Source organism: Dasypus novemcinctus, chromosome 17, assembly GCF_030445035.2.
Source record: "Dasypus novemcinctus isolate mDasNov1 chromosome 17, mDasNov1.1.hap2, whole genome shotgun sequence".
In the NCBI taxonomy this organism is placed as follows: domain Eukaryota; kingdom Metazoa; phylum Chordata; class Mammalia; order Cingulata; family Dasypodidae; genus Dasypus; species Dasypus novemcinctus.
In genome coordinates, this window is record NC_080689.1 from 10,642,605 (window position 1) to 10,664,642 (window position 22,038).

General features: G+C 44.7%; 1 long non-coding RNA gene across 3 annotated transcripts in view; it reads right to left on the bottom strand.

Moving 5' to 3' along the window:
• Positions 1-22,038, bottom strand: part of LOC101432510 (uncharacterized) — a 126,936-nt gene that overhangs the window by 23,541 nt on the left and 81,357 nt on the right. The window contains exons 3-6 of one of the 3 annotated variants that reach the window (XR_011646079.1): positions 15,902-17,714; positions 10,694-10,859; positions 7,265-7,448; positions 3,916-4,092 (exon numbers count right to left, since the gene is read on the bottom strand). This is a non-coding gene — a long non-coding RNA (uncharacterized lncRNA). Of the gene's footprint in view, positions 1-3,915; positions 4,093-7,264; positions 7,449-10,693; positions 10,860-15,817; positions 17,715-22,038 lie in introns of all 3 variants that reach the window. The other 2 variants (XR_011646078.1, XR_011646080.1) reach the window with 2 other exon arrangements.

Genomic DNA, 22,038 nt, shown 5'->3' on the forward strand with positions numbered 1-22,038 from the left:
ATGACCACTCATCAAATAAGTGGAATAAGGTATTTCTTTGTTGGATAAATTCTAATGTTCCTTCTGACTCTAAAATACTAGGCCAAATAACAAGACTGACCAGCTTTTTCCTGAATGGATTATTACATTTATTTGTACAGGAAGTGGTTTGCTGCTTGGAGCCAGGTAAGCAGAGACTAGGAATCTTTTCTTGGTTCTCTGCAGGAAGGATTTCTTTTCCTTTAATCACAAAGAATGAACCCTGAGGTTCTACATTTGATTTTATGGTAAAAAAAATAATAATTTCAGGTTTTTTTCTCTCTCTTATTACTGGAGGGAAGGTAGACAGGCTGCTCTGTTTCATGCAATCATTCCGGGACTTGGGTTCCTTCCAACCACTTTCTCCACCATGCCCCAGGGTAGTGCCCTCATCTCTAAGTTCAAAGCTGGTTTAGGTTATTCTGTATTTCAGCACCCACCAAAGGGAAAGGCTATGTGTTAGATAGATCCTAGGCCTAGACATGCCTCCTCTCACTTCTGCTCACATTCCATTGCCAAGAACTTAAGACACATGCCTGCAAGGGAGGCTTGACATGTGGTCCCCAGCTACAACTGTGTTATTACCTTGAAAGATATGGGAAAATAATTCTGGTGGACAGCCAGCCTTCTTTACATTGGTGTATGTCCACAATTCTTAGGCACATGATAAAGCAGACGCCTACGTCCCCAGTACAAAAACGAAGCAATGAATCGAAAAAAGAAGATCTGATGAATTCAAATCAACCATAAATGAAATACTATTTTACCTGCGTATAACATTGTCAGCCTGAATTTTCCACATAGTTACTTTGGATCTCCATTTTACTTAGAGTAACTCTTTAAGAATAAAAAGCCGCAATACCTTTCTAAGCATATGGACAAGGGACCCATCTAGGAAGAGCAAAAATATTTCCACATGACACAGAAGGTCAAGGAAGTACCCAGGATGCCTCCAAATCTGAAAATGATGCCGAGTTGGAAATCAAAACAAAATCTCAGACTCTCCAAGCCAAAACATAAGGGCCTTAGACACACATATGGTTTCCATCTCTAGCTGAAAGAGCTGGATCTAAACGGAGTTTCAAAGCACATATGCAGTTTCATAAATAGAATTAGGTAGATCAAGATGCCTTCCAACCCAGAAGTTTCAGCAATACCATTTGTACAACTAAAAATTTGCTGTTCTGAAATTTAGTCTTTGTTAAAGTTTCCTGGCTGATTTTGAATCCTCATATAATTTGGTTCTCCTATGTTTGGGGGAGGTTTTAAAGGCTTGCCTTGTGAGAAGCCTAATGAGAATGCCAGAGTTTTCATTTGGGGTAAAGTGTATAAACTAAGCCATCTACCCAAAATTTTAACATGTGAAAAGTATCTCAACAATATGTATTTTGGGGACACCTTAATAAAACATACATCCCATTCACTGAGCTTGACCAATGACCTAGTGATATAAGTTCAAACTAAGATATTTCTATGGTGAAGAAGAATTTGCAGAATCTAGAATTGTAGCTTTTTCAGTTTCCATTGTCAAAATACAGTACCCTGCTTCCTCTAAGGACCATAAACATGAAAAGAAAAAAAAAATCTAAAATTATAAATCCAAGAGGGAGCAAAAGGAGTGATGAGGCTGTTCTTTAAGGACCTAATTGTCCCTAATGCCTCAATGATCCCCTGTTCAATTCTCAATTTTATCAAAGTAATGGAAACCCACCAAAAAAAATCCAAGTGGAGAGTTTTTTTCACATGGGCATTTTGCCTCCTGCCTATATTTAAGATAAATACAGTAACAAATTGTTTCTCAATAGGTGTCCATGTAGATGTGTATGTGAGGTTTGTTTTACAACTACTTTTGAGCTGAAATGGACTCACATCCTATCTAATCCTCTAGTTGCCCTGGTGCTAGTCAAAAATAGCTGGACTGATACCTAGTCTTCACATCATGGTCAACTGACCAAACTCTTGTCATTTTAATAGATTTTTACGCAGCCAACACTATCTAAATACAATAGTTACTTAGAACCTTCATGAAAAAAATTCCCTTTGAGGTATCTCAAACCAGGCTGGATGTACAAAAATCAAATTTCTCAGAAAAGTTCCAACCTGCTCCTTTGCTTTGTGATCTGAAGGCTTGAAAGCAAGTGTCTGGATTAATTAATCTACTTTGTTAGGTAAAGGCTGGAAGTCAGCCAGTTTACAAACCTCATGGTGAAGGTATCGAAACTGTGTCTTCAGTGTTAAATTAAAATAGGGCAGGTACTAGGTGAATTCTGAACTCTCTTAAAACTAGTCTATACTGTTTTGATAAGAGAGTTTATAAATACACAGTTGCTACAGTGCATTTTCTTCTATAGAGCAGACTTTCATGTGAATTATAGGGTTCAATAGGTATTAACAGATTCATCTTTAATCCAACCTCTTAATTTTATAGATGATAAGAATGAGGCTTAAGGAGGTGAAGTAATTTGTCCAAGTTTACAACGCCTTTGGACTCCCACTCCTTGTCAGGTAGCTCGCTGCCAAACTCGTCCTGATACTCATCTTGAGGAAAACTGGTTGTGGGAATCCTGAAACCACATTGCCAATTCTAGAATAACTTTAGTTTCTAGTCAAACATTTGAAAAGCTGATAAGAAGTTACAGAAGTGGAAAATGTGACAATCACAAGCTATTACTGAAGGAAGAGGAAATCCTCAAGGATTTCAAGCTCATGCACAAGCTGCTGCTCTTCTGAGTCAGGATAAAAGGGGTATTCCTGGAGAGGGTCCTGGAAAGGAGAAAGAGAAAAATCTCATTTGCTCATTCTCTCCTTTCTCAGAAAGACAAGAAAACGTTGGCAACACACCCACCTGGAGAACAGATATACTAGCCTTCAGGACAACACTCGGGCGAGCATTCACCTGCTAGAGACAGGGTTACTGAACACATGTGGCAATTCTTGAAGCTCCTCCTTGAGGTTGCAAGTCAAAACAAACCTTTTCCTTCCACCTTTCTTAGAAGCATCAGACTAAAGAGTCTCCTCTCTCTCTTTCAAGATGAAAGTCCGAAAGTCCAAAAGTCGGATTAGAAAGGCAGCATGTAGTCAGACAAAACCCTAGGGTCTTTGGTTGTATTAGAAAGTGGTTTTCCTTTTAATGCAATACATTCTCTTATATCCTAGTGTTAGTTTTTGTGTTTCTTTCTGTATCGAGGGTTTCTCTGGAAGCAGCAGAGATAACACACAAGAGTAGTATTTTTCAAGTGCACTCCGGCAGCAGTTTGGCTTCGACAAGACTCCCCTAGATGCAGCCAGCTACTATTCTGTGGCTGGAACGCGTATACCCATGAAAATAGAAGGGCGAATGCAGGGCAGAGAATTCCACTGGGATTCCAATGGCAAGTCCCAGCCAGCTAATGCAGGTTTAGCTATCCCAACTTTCTGAGTCTCTCTATTAGTTAGTAAGCTGTATGGGAGAAGATTAGAACTAGGATTTATGTACTCTTTCCTCCTAGTCAGAATGAGTTTTTAAATCATGATCTCTACTACTAATTGACATTTTTACTCTTGACTCATAGTCACCATTTGAGCAATAAATATTCACTTAGGGCTTTCAGGGTAACTGACACTGGGTTAGGCACTCTTCTAGCTTCCAAGAGCACAACATATGGATTCTCTGCTATCCTAAGCATCTTTGGGGTTTCCTTTCTGTCTCCTACTTCTCTAACCACAGTCCCAATTTGCCAATATTTCAGGCACGTATAGAATGGACACAGTATCCTCCAGGGATTTTCTAGCCTGGCGTGATAAGTGTTTGTTATGTTTGGTGATTACTAATGGAAGCTGAAGCTTCCCGTTCTTGGCTTTCTCAAAAGGCAGGATGGTAGCATAGAGATTCCGCACCACGCTCCCCTTTTTACTAACCTGCCGGAGCACCTGTGTCAGGCTGACTCGTGGCAGAACAGCATGCCAATTAAGCAAGCAGAGGCTCGAGGGCTTTTCAGGGTCCCTCCTCCCAAACGCGTCTCTCCAGCGCTGTCTGTCAGTGTTTTTCTTCTGTACTTGCCACTTTATCACTTCATCTCTTTAAAATGATGGCCACTTAAGAAAAATAACACAAATAAGTGAAGGCTACAAAGAATTCTTCCTTCCTTCTAATTCCAAACATCCCCTGACTGTCAAACCTTTGCAATCTATTAGACATTGCAGAGTATCTCCACGATGGAGCTGGGCAAAACATATATAAATTGCATATTCTCTGCATTTGTTGGGACACTCTCTGCTATGCTATAATAGCAGACAAAAGCCAAAAGAGCAGGGGCTTAACCTAAAGAAAGTTTCTATCTCACTCCCACAGAGCCCCGTGCGGGTCGGCAGGGCTCTCCTCCAGGTGGTGTCTCAGGAATCCAGGCTCCTTTCATCACCTGGCTCTGCTCTCATTCCAGATTGTGGCATAAAAGGAAGAGCAGGTATGGAAAACCATACCCTCTTAACTGCCTCTAACTGAAAATGGCACACTTGGCTTTCACCCCGAGTCCACTGAACAGGACTAGCCACAGGGCCCAAACATGGCCGGGGCGTGCACAGGAACGAGAGGCGCTCCAGCTAAGGGAGCTACTAGGCATCTCGACCACTTCCAGCAGTGGCCAAACTCACACACTCTGTAGCCGACATTTTCAGCTAACCATCTTCACGATTGTTACCAGCTGCCATGTCCGAAGAGGATACCAAGTCCTGTTACTTCAGAGACAGGGAACTGATGATGATCCCAAGGTCCTGTCCTACAGGCCCATGCAAGGGCCAAGGTCTTTTTACCTGGAGCTTCCAGGAACATCATGACATCCCTTTCTTATGTAGAGCTGTAGTTACTTTTTGTTCTACCAATCTACCACCAAAATATCAAGAGTTCCAAGATAAGAAAACTCTCAGTCTCTAGAATTTTGTATAACATGGGATATCAGTTTGGGGTTAGAAAAATACTTTGATCAATATTTAGGTATAAATTCAAAAATGCTGAGAAATCATGTGTTAGACAAGTAGAGTAGAAGTTACTCCAGGGCAGGAAGGAAAAGACCAGGAGGGTGGGGCCAAAAGAAGTCCTCAATGCCTGAGATATGCACCCTCACTAGGAATTCCCCTAGTCTTTGATAGAGCTACTAAACTCAAAATGCACACGGGTAAGGGTGACCTTTGCAAAAAGCAATGGCATGGTTCTAAGAAGGTAAACTGAGGTTAAAAAAAAAAAACAAACATGAAGGAAATGAGCACTAAGAATAAGAAATTGCAGGAAGGCCTCTGGCTTCTCCCAAGGCCGTGGAATTAGAATTCCAGTCAAGTTGGACCAGCTCTTCAAGGGCAGGAGCTCTGCTGATGCCTGGCTTACCCAGGACAATGGCTTTAGTCAGGTCATTAGGAATTCAGGCTCTTTGGGCCTCCTGGGTCAAGTACTGACTCAGCAGATCTTATAGGCAGGACAATTCAGAAAGGCCTTACTGAAGCAGGCTCAGATTTAAACCACTGGATGTAGACTCTCTGAAGGCCCCAGCTAAGCCACAGGAACTGAGATGTAGCTGGTGTAAGGAAGAACCTGTCTTCTCACCCCTCTGGTTCCTGAACATGACCTCTTTTGAATGCCTACACTGAAAATATGTCTACTTTCACCTCTTATAGAACTTGCACGGCTTTGTAGTCATTTGGGAAGTCATTTTAACTTCTTCCACCACTACTCCTTACACACACACACGTTGAGGAACTAGAATCTAGAGAAAGTTGCTTCCTCTACAGGAATCAGCACCATGCCTGGCCTCTAGCAGACACTTGATCACCCAATCACCTGCCCTATTGGGTGGGTACGGTTACAAGGCCATACAGGATCAAGGTATAATGGTTAGCAACAGGGAGAAGGAGAACGACAGTGCCAGCATGCATCCCAGCTGCAGTTCCTCACCTCTGTTAAGAGCCTTCATCTCACAGGGTTGTGCTGATGATTAAATGAGAAAACTAAAGTAGAACTACGAGCACAAGAGCTGTCATGTAGTACGCTATGTTGACTGCTATAATAATTACTGCCCTCGATGAATATGGACAACAGAAAGAAATGGTGTCTTGGAGGTGGACTCACCGTGATGCCAACTCAGCTGGCCTGGGGAATATTGCAGAGAAGAAGAACTGGCACCAGGAAACCTACAGGTCACCCAGAAAGGATCACAGCATGAGAAAGTCCATTTTGTTTTTAGGAAAGATGAGATGCAGTTTGTGAAATTTTAGGTATCAGCTAAGTGGCCTGGAAGTTGTGGACAAATAAGGGAAGGTAGAATGCATGTCCCAGAAGCCCAGAAGTTATACAGTGGGACAGCCTGTTAGTGGTCCCCAGTACCACAGTACTTGGTCTGAGCAGGGCACTGGTCGCCAGAATGAAGACAGCTAGATGTAGCCAAGTGACTAATGCCTGGCCAGTGTAAGGAGCAGCTTCGCAGACCCTTCCTTAAGAGACAGCAGGCATATGCTTTTACCCCTTCTCCTTCATCCCTCTTTCATGCTGGGAAGGTTGCAGGTGCAATTGTCAGAGCTGGAACAGTCATCTTGGACCAAGAGGTGTTCTTAGGAATAGATACCCATGTGCAACCACAAAGAAGAAAAGGCAATAAGAAATGGAAGACAGACATCCCTGGAGCCTAGAGCAGTAGATAAATGAAGTCCCATTTACTCCAGAGGAGAGAGAGAAAAGAGGGGAGGGTGGGACTAGCAGAACTTTGACCATCTATGTCTAAATTTTTATTTAAAAGGGAAACAAACCTTTATCTTGTTTAAGCTACAGTTACTCTGGATCTCATTTTACATACAGTTAGACTACAGCTTCTGTGGTAGTAACTTATTCTCCTATGTGGCTGGTGTGACATTTCCACTTGTTCGACCAGCCTTGGCTCTTCATTATATTTCTATTCAATTGTTCTAGAATGCTAGCATTTATTATAACATTAATCTTCTTTTAACAATGTTATAACCTCACTCCCATTCAAAATGAAGATTGAATGTCAGTCCTAATATTGTCCATCTTGCCTGGATACTGTAGTGGCTTTCATACATTTAATAAAAAAAAATTTTTTAAAGGGGGGGCCAAGACAAAGCTTCACAATGTTACCTAGAGCTGGCCCAAGGAACAGCTAATTTAGCCATGATAACGCATACAAAAAATTCTTTGAAAAAGACTTCTGGCCTCCCTTCAACCAGAAGAGTCACCCTCCCACATGAACCCGCATCCTCTAGTACTCACCCAGCGTAAATCAGTGTTCATCATGGGTGAGCGCCGATTGACAAAGCTCGCTGAACGCAGGGGCAACTCCTGAGAATGGCCGGGCTGGCAGCACCAGCCTGCCCATTCACACAGCGTCTCCTCCCCAGAAGCCGGGTCCTGGAGATACCAGCTGCTGGCACCGGGACCTGTGCTGCCGACCGGGCTGGCGAAGAAGAAAGCCAGGGGAGGGGACGCAGATGCAGCCAGGTGGCACTCGGCACCCCAGCCGCTCCAAACGCCATTATCTTCCATGACTGATGGGAGGTCACGATACCAGGGTCAAGGCTCTTTACTGTCCTCCAGGCATGCAGAGTTTGGCCTGGGGATGGAACTAATCCATTATGTACTTGGCAGGGATTTTTTTTAACACCTTGGATGATTATGCTGCGTTATTCTTTTGCAGACCTTAAAAAAGTGTGACCCCCATTTAATCCTCATTAACGACCTTTAGGAAGCAGGCACCGAAGATAATGTCCTTGGTATTTAGAAGTGAGGAGAGCAGGGCACTGAGGTTGTCCACCGTTTGGCCCCGCGGGGGGCTGTGGGCCGCACCTGAGGCTGGGACTGCGCCACAGCCATTCCCCGGTGGAGCACACAGAAGGCGCCCCCCGGCTATAGCCCCGCCGGTCCCCCTGCTTCAACCCCTGCTCGGCCTCCCCAAGGGCTGGAGGCCCACCCTGCTGGGGCCTGGACCTGGTGGCACAGAAGGGCCCTGGTCCCGTGGGTGCAGACCCACTGGAGCAGGTTGACGGTTAAAGCGTCCAGTCGTTTGTGGACAGCCTCTTGAAGTTCCTGATTAGAGGCTGAGTCGGGGCCTTGGCCTGCAGGCTTGGAGTCCTCCTAAGGCCGAGGAGCTTTGCCACCATCAGAGAAGCCACCGGACACCAAGGAGACGCGTCACTGCGGCCGCCCAGACTCGGAAAGCCAGCGCCACCCTGATATGGGACTTCAGCCTCCGAAGCCTCAAGATAGTAAAGCCCAGTTGTGTAAGGCAACCAGTGTGTGGTATCTCACCCACGGAAAATGGAGACACGCCCCCAGCAGCGCAGGCGCCAAGCCCGTGGCAGGTAGCCACCGGCCTGCAAGCGAGGCGCAGAGCCGCAGCACGCCACCTTCCCCGCCCCTCTGGGGACAAGAACCGCATTGGGTCTGCCGCGCTTCTGCAAGCTGATGGCTTTTTCATTAGAGAGGGGAAATACATGCAATTTCTTCTCTTGGTTTTTTGCTACAGCCCAAGTAGTAAATGCCACACTTTGCCAAAGAGAGCAAGAGGCTTCTCTTTTAGCCTCTTACAGAGTAAGGGGACATTTGACCTAAAAAAGGAAGTGTTGAGTTTAAAATGATTAAAAGGGGACAACAAAATAAAAATTTTAAAAAACATGGGCTGGAAAAATAAATCAAATTTTAATGTTCTCTGGCACAGGCTTCTCTGTCAAGTAATATAGTCTTCCGGGCAGTCAATGGGCTTAGGAGATCGCTAGCACTCAGACTGATCTGAGAGTGTATAAACACCCCAAAAGGAGCGCACTGGTGTCCGGGACATCCCTGGCTGCTCTTTGCACATGGGCACAAATGAGCAATGTGCATCAAGCTGCGTGTTATCCTGTTATGAGTTCAACACTGAAGGACCGAGGAAAGGTTGTGATGCAATTAACAGAGCAGAGTGACCTGCGACGAGGGTTAACCCAAGAGGGCAGAGGAGGCCATAAATCAGCATCCAGGCTTCATGCAGATGACATCAGAAAGAAATTAGAAAGCGGGGTTTTATCTCAGCCAAATGAAGAGCACTACTATATCTAGACAATATTTTTTTCTAGAAACTCGAGTAGGTCTTTAGAGACAGATGGACTTTTGGTTTTTGAAAACTGTAAAACAGGGAGACAAAATGCAATATGCACAGGGAATTGATGTCAGTTGTGTTTATGCCTTTTTTTTGGCTTGCCAAAAAAGAGTAGGTTCTGTTTTCTTATGTGGTGAAGGCTCTGTTTTCTTAAAAATCTAATAATACATTTCATCGCAAAATAGAAAAATCTGGACCTTCCTGGTCTTTTTTTTCTTCTGAGAATTGATGAGAGCTTATTTATGAACAGACATAAATTGGTCATGTTGTGATGAGAACAAAACCATTTGTTGAATGCCTACTACGTGCCAGGGCTTACCTACCTTATCTCTTCTATTTTTTTACAACAGTCCCCTGAGGAAGGTTTTATTGGGACCATTTTACAGATGATGAAACTTGAGGCTTAGGAAATGTAAAGACTTTTACCGAAGTCACACAACAAATAAGTGTTAGTACTGGAACTCAAAAGTTTGAAGGGCACAAAATTCCAGTAAACATCTCAGAGTACTGAGGGTGTTTCACTTGGAATTCACCAACTACTCAGTATGGGTAAGAAATTTACAGAGGGTGAATTATAGCTGCAATAAAAGGCCTAACTTTTCTCGAGGCTGGATTCTGCACAGTTGTTTTCCTTGGATTGTTTGAGACAGTCAAGGTGAAGTCCTTAGCCTACCATCTACCTGTCAGCACTCCATGTTTGCAGCTGTAGTTTCTGCTCCATGCAAGCCTCTCAACACACCTGCCACATATATAGTTTCATACCCATTCTACAGGTAAAGAAAATAAGGCTCTGCAAGAAGAACGCACTTACCCAATGTCTCACAAAGCAAGGAAGTGCCAGAGCCAGGAGAGACACCCAAAAGCCTCTTTGAATTCTAAAGCTCATGTCCGTTCTACATATCATATGAGTCTCTATCAATAAATAAAAATAGAAGAGACCTGGAGGCTGAGCATTCCAAACCCTTTATTATACACAGAGAAAACAACCCAGGGCTCAAGAGGAGAAGGAGCTGGCCCAGCTCACAGAGGCAGGCAGAGAAGGCGCCAGGTGGGTGGGTTCTGGGTCTTGGCCGTCCCACCACGCCCACGGGGGCATGTCAGGGTCCTGCGTTAGAGAAGGGAGGCCGGTGCATCAGCTTTCAGGGGCTGCAAAAGGAACACCTCGGTAGTTCATTTAGAAAATGACACATGGATTCAGGGAAAGAAATTTGGATGAAAAAGGATTGGGCCCTTTACGTGAAATGTGAGCTCAGAAAAGCTTGCAAGTGGCCAAGGTTCCTAAATAATTAATCCGGAGCAAGCAGGTGGCAGTTTGAAATGTAAATGGGAAGGATGAAGGTGTGCTGCTGTCATCCAGGAAAGGGTGATGTGACTGGAATAGCGAGCTGATTGACCGCACCTGCCCCCAGCAAAGACACCACATCGCCCGAGGGGCCCCAGAACCCCTAATTCCTGCCTTTGACCTGCAGTTCACTTTCATGTCTCTGTCCCCAAAGAGATGTTAAAAAATGATGAAGAGCCAGCTAGGCGTGAGGGAGGGGAAGCGGCGCCATCTAAAGAAATGTTACCTGACAAGGCTGCAGGCGAGGCACGAGAGAGCACCTTTATTTTCCTGATGTTTTCCTGCTTCTTGAAAAAAAATGCACCTTTTGTCTCTCCTTCCTCCCCTTTCTTCCCAAATTCTCTAGAGCTCTTCCTGCAAGTGGTTGTGTGTGACTCAAAAGCAGACGACAGCTGCAAGCAAAGGAACAAAAAAGAAGACTGACAATGGGGAAGGCGGCAGGTGAGACAAACGCCTTTACCTTATCAAACCAGGAAATGCTGTGGCTTTAAAAACAAACAACCAACCACACAAAGAAATGAAGGCTGTGGAAGACAAAATGTCACTCCTTTAACTAAACAGTGATCAAAAACCTCTGTTCTGGTAGACTCCAAGAGCTGGCGTTCACTCCCAGAGTCTTAGATCTGGAAGGCATATTCACGCCTCGCACACACACCCTGCCTGGTGCATAGTAGGTGCATAGCAGGTGCTAATGTGCATTCCTTCTGCTTTTCTCCCTTTCCTCATGGAATGCACCTCCCCATATGGGCCACACTCCCCTGCAGAGCGTTTACCTGTGGAGGCTTCACTTTACTTCTCTGTACACTGGAGATAAGCCCGGCACCCACCTCACAGGGCTGATGCCATCTTACCTGGCACTTAGGACAACTAGGGGAATAGTGGTGCCACCCAGTGAGGGAGCCTGGCCTGCTTGGGGACCCTGCCAGTACTCCTGGGCAGCACATGCACAGGGTTCAAGGCAGGGAGGGACAGGAGAGGCAGCTGGCGTGGTGGGCATAGACTAGAAGCCAGGCCTGGAAGGACGGGGGTGAGCTTGGAGCCACGTCATCCACCGTGTGTGACGGGAAGCTTGCTGCAGCTCCGAGGAAGGGGGATGAAGTGGAATGGAGCCAAACGAGAGAGAAGGCTCAGGAGGCTCTGAACTAGGCCAGGGACCATGAGAATGCAGAGAGAGTGGGAACTGTGCAGGGACAGCTTTGTGTTACCCTAACCCCACCCTTGGGGCTCAGCAGAGGCCAAGCGGGAGGAGGGGGACAGATGCTAAGCTGCTAGTTCAACCTGGGGACCCTCCTGCCTCAAGATGGTTATTTTCTGGTTCTTTTCGCAGCTGACAGCTGTTTCCCTGCCTTTGCCCTAGCTTCCTCTCTACTTTCCTTCCCTTTATCATTCTTCCCTTCTCTCCTTTAGAACAACAGGAGAAGTGCTTTCTTCCTCACCAAAGTCTGCACCTCCATGTACCTTCTCATGTTCCTGACATTCCACTTTTGCTGGTGGTTGTGATGGTGAACGTCAGTGCCAGGAGTCAGAGTCAGGACAGCTGAGCCGAAGCAAGAAGATTTTTGTGTGGTTGAAAGTGATTCCTGTGCCCTTGCCCACTCCCTCTCTCACCACCCCCCCATCTCTGATCTTTGCCCAGTACAGTCAGGTATTGTCCAGCTGGGAATCAACTATATACTTGGAAAGTTCTGGCTACTTTCTGAAAGGAATCTCATAAATTAAAATACATATATACAAAAGTAATCCATAATGGAAATAAAACTAGCACCAAGACAAGCACTGCAATTTATCCTCCTATGTAGAACAAAATGTTATTTTTCCGAACGTAAAATCTACTTCTTGATATTTTGAAATTCAGGAAACAATATTACATAACTCTTACATTCATGGACACTTTCTAAGAATTTCTTATTTATGTATTCTATAGGAATGTATTTCTATAGGAAGATGGTCTGTTCATACAATGAAAAGTTTATTGGCAGAACTCCTGAAACTCCATAATCTCAAGGACATCCACCATTTCACTATAAAATATACATTTTGAGATTGGAGTTCAATGTGTCAACTAGGAAATATTTTTTAAGAGATTGAAAATTACTTTGCATTTAATCTGGAGACCATTTCCAGACGAAAAAATTAAACCTAAAGACAAAACTCTCAGTTCTTTGCAATGGCAGTGAGAGTAGAAGAATTGGGTTGTTAAGGGGTGTGTGTGTGTTTTCATTTTTTGAAGAATTGTGGATATACGCGCAGGATATTGTAACCAGCTGTTCTTCATTCCTATCTAGTATAGAGTAGGAAGATAGAGGCTTAAAGTAGAATGAGAAGGATTTAAGGTTCAACAGGAAAAAAAGAGTTCTGGGCAATGAGGACTGCTAAGTCATTGGTGGAGGTTGCCAAAGCAGACAGCAGCAGCGTTCTGGAGGGCATTAGCATTTCAATAGATTCTCATCTCTCTGGGATGGGCTTAGGTTGTCAGCTTAAAAGGCAGGCAAGGAGGCAATTTCCCCCAAGTTCATCAGTTGCTCATATCTCTAGGACCACAGTGACTTTCCCATGGGCAGGATGGTAAAAAGAGTCCATTCCAAGGTCAAAGAGCTGCTCAGCCACTCACCAGCCGTGGCATCTTGGGCAAGTTACTTCATCGCACTCTGCCTCAATTTTTCAGCTACACAATAAACATGATAAGAACCATGTATGATAGCCATACATCACTCCTAAGCTTATAGTGAGAGTAAAAATAGGTGTGAAAGTGCTTATTAGGGTGAAGCCTCCTACAAGTGTTGGGCCTTATTAGGTGTTGCATGAAATACACAGATTGGTAGGTCATGATCCCTGCACCAAGGGTATTAGAAACCTGCAGAGGTGCTAATAAGAGTTTCCAGGCCCTTGGGTCTATATTGCAGGGTTTTTACACATGTAAGAAATGTGTTAACTTGTACAAATAGGCAATTCAAAGCCCAAATCAATGCATAGCCAATGTCCAAGTCACTGATGAGTTCACACCATTCCCTTCAGTCCGTATACTTACTAAGAAAGGCCCAAATGTCTGTTTGAACAAGGACTCCCATGAGTTGAACCATCGGTTCAGTGTCTGTCCACACAGAGGGTCAAAGACCCCAGAGTATTGTTCAGTCTAACCACATAGATGAACTTCACTGGCTGACTCTGTGAGTCGAGTCTCCCTGTAATAGTTCTGCAGATAGAAAGCCTCACAGACACATCATGGTCATCATGTGCCATCATGGGTGGTGCACCTATGAGCTCCTGGCTCCCCAGGCAAACTCTGATGTGCAAGTCCCTCGAAATCTAACTAGATATCGTTAAGAGGTCAAAGCTATTTAGATATGTGATGCAATCCCAGTCAAAATTCCACCAGCCAATCATTTAATCCATCTGGAAGGGCAAGGGTCTCAAATCATCAAAACCATCTTGAAAAAGAGGAACAAAGTTGGAGATCTCACATATCCTGATTTAAAAACTCATTACAAAACTAGTCTCATCAAAATGGATGGTACTGGCACAATGACAGGTACAGAGACCAACAGAATGAAATTGAGACATCAGAAATGAACCCATACATCTAAGGCCAACTGACAATTGACAAGGGTACCATGTCCACTCGAACAGGAAAGAATAATCACCTCAACAAATGGTGAAAACTAGAAATTCACATGCAAAGGAATGAAAGTGGATCCTTATTTAACACCATATACAGAAGTTAATTCAAAATCAAAATGGAGATGACCTAAACAAATGAGCTAACACTTGAAAACTCTTAGAAGAAAAGATATGGAAATATCTTCAGCACCTTGTGTTAGACAATGGATTCTTAAACTTTACACCAAAAGCATGAGCAACAACAGAAAAAATAGATAAATGGGATGTCAACAAAATTAAAAACTTTTGTGCATCAAAGTATATTACCAAGTTTGCAGATGTAGCTCAGTGATTGAGCAGCTGCTTCCCATGTACAAGGTCCTGGGTTCAATCACTAGTACCTCCTAAAAAATGTTTTTTAATTTTTAAAAAGTGAAAAGATAACCAAAAGAATAGGAGAAAATATTTGGAAGCTATATAGCTGATAAGGTTTAACATCCAAAATATATAAAGAACATCTACAGCTCAGTAACAAAAAGACAAACAAACCATAAAAAAAACATGGGCAAAGGACTTGAAAAGACTTTTCTCCAAAAATATACGTATGGCCAAAAAACACTGGAAAAGTTTTTCAAGATCATTAGCCATTAGGGAAATTCAGATTAAAACCACAGTGCAGGGGAAACGGACTTTGGCCCAGTGGTTAGGGCGTCCGTCTACCATATGGGAGGTCCGCGGTTCAAACCCCGGGCCTCCTTGACCCGTGTGGAGCTGGCCATGCGCAGCGCTGATGCGCGCAAGGAGTGCCGTGCCATGCAAGGGTGTCCCCCGCGTGGGGGAGCCCCACGCGCAAGGAGTGCGCCCGTGAGGAAAGCCGCCCAGCGTGAAAAGAAAGAGCAGCCTGCCCAGGAATGGCGCCACCCACACTTCCCATGCCGCTGACGACAACAGAAGCGGACAAAGAAACAAGACGCAGCAAACAGACACCAAGAACAGACAACCAGGGGAGGGGGGGGGGGGAATTAAATAAATAAATAAATCTTTAAAAAAAAAAAAAACCACAGTGCAATATCACCTCACACCCACAAGAGTGACTATACTTTTTTTAAAAAATGGAAAGTAAAAAGTACTGGCAAGAATGTGGAGAAATAGAAATTTTAATACATTGTTGTTAGGAATGTAAAATGCTGTGCAACCACTATGGAAAATGGTTTGGCCGTCCCTCAAAAAGTTAAACATATAACTACCATATGACCCGGTAATCCCACTTTTAGGTATGTACCCAAAAGAATTTAACACAACCATGAGGACAGGTATTTGCACACCAATGTTCATAGCAACATTATTCACAATAGCCAAAAAGCAGAAGCAGGGAGCAGGTATAGCTCAATGGTTGAGTGCCTGCTTCCCATGCACAAGGCCCTGGGTTCAATCCCTGGAACCTCCTTAAAAATTTAAATTTAAATTTAAAAAAGACAGAAGCAACCCAAATATTCATCACAGACGAATGGATAAACAAAATGTGGTATATATTAGGTTGGTGCAAATGTAATTGCAGTTTTACATTGTTGAAATTTGCCATTTGATATTGGCATACATTCTTAAATAAATGTGGTTATGTTATACATCATTTTAATGTGCCTTTCTTGCTTTATGTTTTTTGCTAATGACTTATTACTTGCTTTTTATTTTACATTTATTTAGATTATAGAAATGATATTAGACAAAAAGCAAATTTGAGCGATTTTCTTACTTGAGTTCAAAATGGGTCATAAAGCAACAGAGACAACTCGCAACATCAACAACGCATTTGACCAGGAACTGCTAATGAACGTACAGTGCAGTGGCAGTTCAAGAAGTTTTGCAAAGGAGACGAGAGCCTTGAAGATGAGGACCGTAGTGGCTGGCCATCGGAAGTTGACAACAAACAACTGAGAGCCATCATCAAAGCTGATCCTCTTAAACTACACAAGAAGTTGCCGAAGAACTCAATGTCTCCCATTCTACAAAAATTGTAGTTTTGAAGTGTCATCTTCTCTTATTCTCCACAACAATGAATGATTCCTCTATCAGATTGTGATGTGCAACAAAAAGTGGATTTTATACAATAATTGGTAACAACCAGCTCAGTGGATGGACTGAGAAGAAGTTCCAAAGCACTTTCCAAAGCCAAACTTGTGAAAAAAAAGGTCATGGTCACTGTTTGGTGGTCGGCTGCCAGTCTGATGCACTACAGCTTTCAGATTCCCGGCAAAAGCAGTACATCTGAGAAGTATGCTCAGCAAATCAATGAGATGCACTGAAAACTGCAATGCCTGCAGGGAGCATTGGTCAACAGAAAGTGCCCAATTCTTCTCCACAGCAATGCCAGACCGCATGTCCACAACCGACGCTTCAAAAGTTGAACGAATTGGGCTACGAAGTTTTGCCTCATCCGCCATATTCACCTAGCTTCTCGCCAACTGACTACCACTTCCTCAATCATCTCCACAGCTTTTGGCAGGGAAAACACTTCCACAAGCAGCAGGATGCAGAAAATGCTTTCCAAGAGTTCGTCGAATCCCAAAGCATAGATTTTTATGTTACAGGAATCAACAAACTTATTTCTCATTGGCAACATTGTGTTGACTGTAATGGTTCCTATTGATTAAGAAAGATGTGTTTGAGCCTAGTTATAATGATTTAAAAGTCATAGTCTGAAATTGCAATGCCTTTTGCACCAACCTAATAAAGCACCAGCGTCCAACCACAGAGCAGGAGCACAAAAAATAGCTCCTGTTGGAGGTTTCCAGGTGCTCAGAAAGTGGAAGGGAAAAAAGGGGCTACTATTTAAAATGGTGTTTAAGAGGGTTCCAAGGAGTATGACAGCACTGGGAAGGAGGAGTTGCAAAATGCTTCCTCCACTGACTACTCCTAAAATAGTGGAAAGGGAATTTCTTGCCACACTGCTTCTTTGAGGATGCGTGTGGGAGACAGAGGGGTCTGTGCCTCTGTCACTCTACTGTGGCACTAGCTCCACATCGGTCCAGAACCCATTCTGGGCTGGTAGCAGGTTCCTCGGCCTCGGTGTGGCAAGGAGGTCAGCCACAGCTGCAGGACTAGCTATTGCTTGAACTTGAATGAGTGAGTGTATGTTCAAAGTGCCCAACAACCTGAACTCAGTCTTCTGTTACTGAAATTACCAGAACGAAGCTTGTATTCCTAAAGCTTGAGGTCTGCGCCTTGTTCATCATTGTTTTAGGGCTCCAGTTTCCCACGTCCATAACACAGGGACACCAAAATATTACCTGTGGAGAGGCTTGGAAGAGGTAAAGCATTTGACAGCCCTTAGCCCAGGTCCTGCCCTGCAAGACTGCTCAGTGAACGTAAATTGTAAAGTACCAAGACAGCTTCTACAAAATCCCACAATTGCAGAAATCAGAATTTATACTACTACTAATATATCTCAACCAAGTTGTAAAAGAGATTGCAATATCATCATGTCTTCTTTTAGGCCACACTCTTCACATTTCCCCAGGAACATGTTTTCTGCAGGAGATCCTGGCGCTTGTTTTCTGCAAACAACTTCTTGTGGTCTTTTAAACCAGGGTCCAGAAGAGCAGTGCCAGAGGGCAGAGCAGTGTGGCTTCAAAAGCAGTGGAGGTTAACAACTGCAAGAAAGAAAGACCCATCCATCAGCCATAGGCGATTGAAGCCCCCTCTCAATTAGAGGGGAAGTGGGCATCACCATCCCTCAGGATTGGGGAATAAAATATGGACTTCACTGGACTTACTGGCATTCCCCTATAGACTTATTGCAATTCTAGCAATGGAAGAAATTATGTTATTGAAATGGAGACAGTGGCCACTGGAGATGCTAAAGTCCGGGACAAGGAGAAAGAGGTGTGATACAGGGGCATTTTCAGGAGTTGGACTTGTCCCTGAATGACATTGCAATGACAGATACAGGCCATTACCTATCCTCTCATAATCTGCAGAATTGAGTGGGAGAGAGTGTAAACTGCAATGTAAACTATAATCCATGCTGGGTGGCAATGCTCCAAAATGTGTTCATCAATCGTAACAAATGTACCACGCTAATGAAAGATGTTGTTAATGTGGGTAAAAGTGGGAGGTGTGGGGGGTGGGGCATATGGGAATCCCTTATATTTTTTTATGTAACATTTTATGTAATCGAAGTATCTTTTTAAAATAAATAAAAAATATACTTAAAAAAAAAAAAAGCAGAGGAGGAGCTTTCTCTTCTTAGATCACTAGCTGTTGCTTGCCTGGGAATGCCTTCAGCAAGAGAGTCAATGCCTCCAGTCACGGCTGGAGAAAAGAACTTGACCTGGAAGCTCAGAAGTTTGGCTGCAGACCCTAAGCTCGGCGGGGGAGGCGGCGGACTTGGCCCAGTGGTTAGGGCGTCCGTCTACCACATGGGAGGTCCATGGTTCAAATCCCGAGCCTCCTTGACCCGTGTGGAGCTGGCCTATGCGCAGTGCTGATACATGCAAGGAGTGCCGTGACACGTAGGGGTGTCCCCCATGTAGGGGAGCCCCACGTGCAAGGAGTGCGTCCCGTAAGGAGAGCTGCCCCGTGCGAAAGGAAGTGCAGCCTGCCCAGGAATGGTGCCGCACACATGGAGAGCTGATACAACAAGATGACACAACAAAAAGAAACACAGATTCCCGTGCTGCTGACAACAACAGAAGCAGACAAAGAAGAAAACGCAGCAAACAGACACAGAGAACAGACAACCCGGGTGGGGGAGAGAAATAAACAAACAAACAAATAAAAGCTTGGTGGGGTCAGGGATGGCATCTTTTGAGTCACCACTGTTTTCCAATGCCTGGGACCACAGTTGACACAAAGGAGGCACTCATGAAGCAGCGATGAATGCACAACTGCGTGAACCCTTGTAAAATACCCCCTTGGAGGACTGCATGGCCCCTGCAAGCTCCAGGGCACTGATGGAAGAAGCAAGTCCAACAGTGGAGCTATGTAAAGATGGACTATGCTCCCAGACTGAAGGGAGGCTGAGGGAGATGGGCCTCAAGGGGGAGAGGAGCAGCCAAAGAGGCTTAGCATCAAAGGTATGCTCTGTCAGCTTGGTGGACATTGCCTGAGGGCAGCCTTGCAGCAGAATCTGTCACCCCATTTCCACAGCCATGTTAGAGAACAGACAGGCCCAGGTGAAATGTACAGTCTGAAAAATGTCCATTTATAGCTCCTACTGCTAATGTCTTTCATTTGACATACTTGAGCCCCAAATCATGCATTATTACTTTCCCATCCCAGGGGCAGACTCCACAGGTTGTTTGTATCCACCCCAGCCTAGCTCAGATCTGGTCATGTAGCAAAAGAATAAGTACCCCTGAATGAATGCTTGGTAGCATGCTGGTATCCAGGAACTGGAAATGCTCAAGCAAGGAAATGATGAATCATCTCAGCAATACCTTTCTGGAAGCGGAGTAAGAACATTTTCTTAAACACATTTCCACACCATTAGGGAGATGGCTCCTCTCCGGAACTGAAGTCATTCTCTTTCCCCCCAGTCTACTTGCTTTCTTCTGAACCTCAGTTAATGTCATCACCATCAACCTCATCATCTAAGTCTCCTCTCCCTCCCTCTTTCTCTCTCTCCCCTTCTCTCTGAGTCCTGTCTACTGTACTTTCTAAATGTGTCTCCAATCCACTCCTCCCTCTGCACAGCCCAAGACAGGCCCCCCACCCCCTTACCTAGAGGGTTCAGTGCCCCCCTCACTGGTCTGGCAACCTGCAGCACTCCACGCTCCTAACCCGCCTATCAAAATATCTCCAAAGTGTTCTTTATGAAACATAAATCTAAGGGTCTTCCGCCTGTGACAGACCATCAGTGACTCCCCACAAGCCCCCAGGGGGCTACCTTCCTCACACCGGGCTCCCTGCACCGTGAGCCCCAGCAACACCAAACTACCATGCTTGGGTCAATGGCTACTGCTCGGGACCCTGCCAACCTCCTCACATCTAACCCCATCTCATCCTCTTAGCAGCACTGGCAGGTGGGCAGTGCCGTCCCCACTTTACAGATGAGGATGGTGAGGCTTGAAGGGAGACGTCATTTGTGGCTGGTAGGAACCCGCAGGGCCCTGAGCCTCTGCAGAAAGACACTGCCCTCCTCTCGCACCTCCATCTGTTCCCAGTGTCACTTACAAGTTCTAGGCCCTTCCCAACCACCAGAGCCAATGGCAAGTGGCTTCTCACGCCCTTGGAGCATCCCCTTTCTGTAGCTTAGCTGCAAGTCTCTATCCTCCCCACAAGACTAAAGTCCTTGGAGATGAGGATCATTTTACATCCCCAGTGGTCAGCACAGTCCTGGCTCTCAAGAAGCATTAACTGAATGAAATAATGGTCGGATAAATGAAGGAACGAATGAATCAATGTGCTCAAGTGGTCCCTCTCCTCTGCCTCTTCCATTATAAAGCTCAACTGATTTGCTTGGCTATATGAGAAATTTTGCAGATGATTTTACCGGTTGAAGACTATTATCAGAACAAGGGTAAATCCTCATCCTCCAAGGGTCGAAATGTCCTGATAATAAAAATGCTCTTGTTTTTGCCATCCCTGTTGCCGTTGTTGTTTACTATGGAATGTCACCACGCTTGACTTTTAAGCAGATGGGTTCGGGTCCCATTCACAATTTCCCTGATTTAGGAAAAGTCATTATCACAGAAGGGGACAATATCGCTTGCCAACTGCCAGAGCCCAGCAGCAGGCTGTGGCCTTGGCACACGTGGATGCTGCTTTGCTTTACCAATGATCTCTGCACCAGCAACCTGTGCCACTTGTCCTGCTGATGACGTGGGCAAACCGTGACACCAGGGCTCACCCTTCTAGGGAGGACACTGAGATTCCTGGGCATTGTACCAATTCAGCCATATGTCCCCACAGAAAGTAACTGTTTTCCATATAAGATCATAACTAATGTAGCGGGATCCTTTTACAGGACCTATGCAAAATATGCTGTGAGCTTTCACTCCAGATTTCTCTCTTAGAATGAATGGCTCTGAACACACTTGGGAAAAAGCCCCTAATCTCTTCATCAAGAATGATAATTATTCCATAGGCTAATTCCTTCTGAGGTAGTTATATGAGGTGACATTCTGGCTCGTGAACAGAAGCCCATGGAAACCAAGATCCTAATGGCCAAACACATCCTAATGTTCTCCTCTCAATTCTTTCATTTTTTCTGTCTTTACCTTTTAGAAAATGTTAATGTATTCCTGATCAATTCAGCGTGAAAAAAATATGTTTATCAGCTTGGGTTTAAAATTTTTATTCATAATAAGAAGATGGTAACACCACCAAGGCTCTCCAAAGTCAGTGAGTTAATCTTTGCCAGCTACTCAGGGCACCGGAAAATAAAATGACCACGGGAAACAGTTAAATGTAAGGAATTCCGATGCCCCAATGACAAGCCAGTTGTGTTCCATCAGGTGTGAAGCTTTGTTCTCGCCATGCAGGGGGGTGAGAAAAGCAGACGCCTTGGAAGGTGTCATTTGGTAACTATTTAAGTCGTGCCTTTAGCCAGGGCCAAATGGATAAGTTTGTCACTGTTAACAGGCACTGGTGATTTGGAGCAAGCCAGGCTTTCTCTTCCAATATCGAGCTACTGAATTTCTTGAATACATTTCCTCACGTATAAAAGGAGAATTAGGGAAGATAAGCTCTGTGGCCCTTTTCCACCCAGGCTCAGAGCCCAAGTGCCTTTCCTTTCCATTGGCCCCTCTTCTCCCTCAGGATCCTCAGAGAGGTCAATCTCCTTGCCCCATGTGGATGGCCCCCAAGAGAGCCCACCTCCACAGCGCCCGTGCTCCCCCAGGGAAACGACCGTGTGTGAGGAGCCTGCAGGTTCACTGCTTGCACCCAGCACCACAGCTGGGTTCTTGAGTTTGTGAAAAGAATTCCACTCTCAGCACAAAGTGCTGAAGTGCTAGGGGGAAAAAAAGAGAA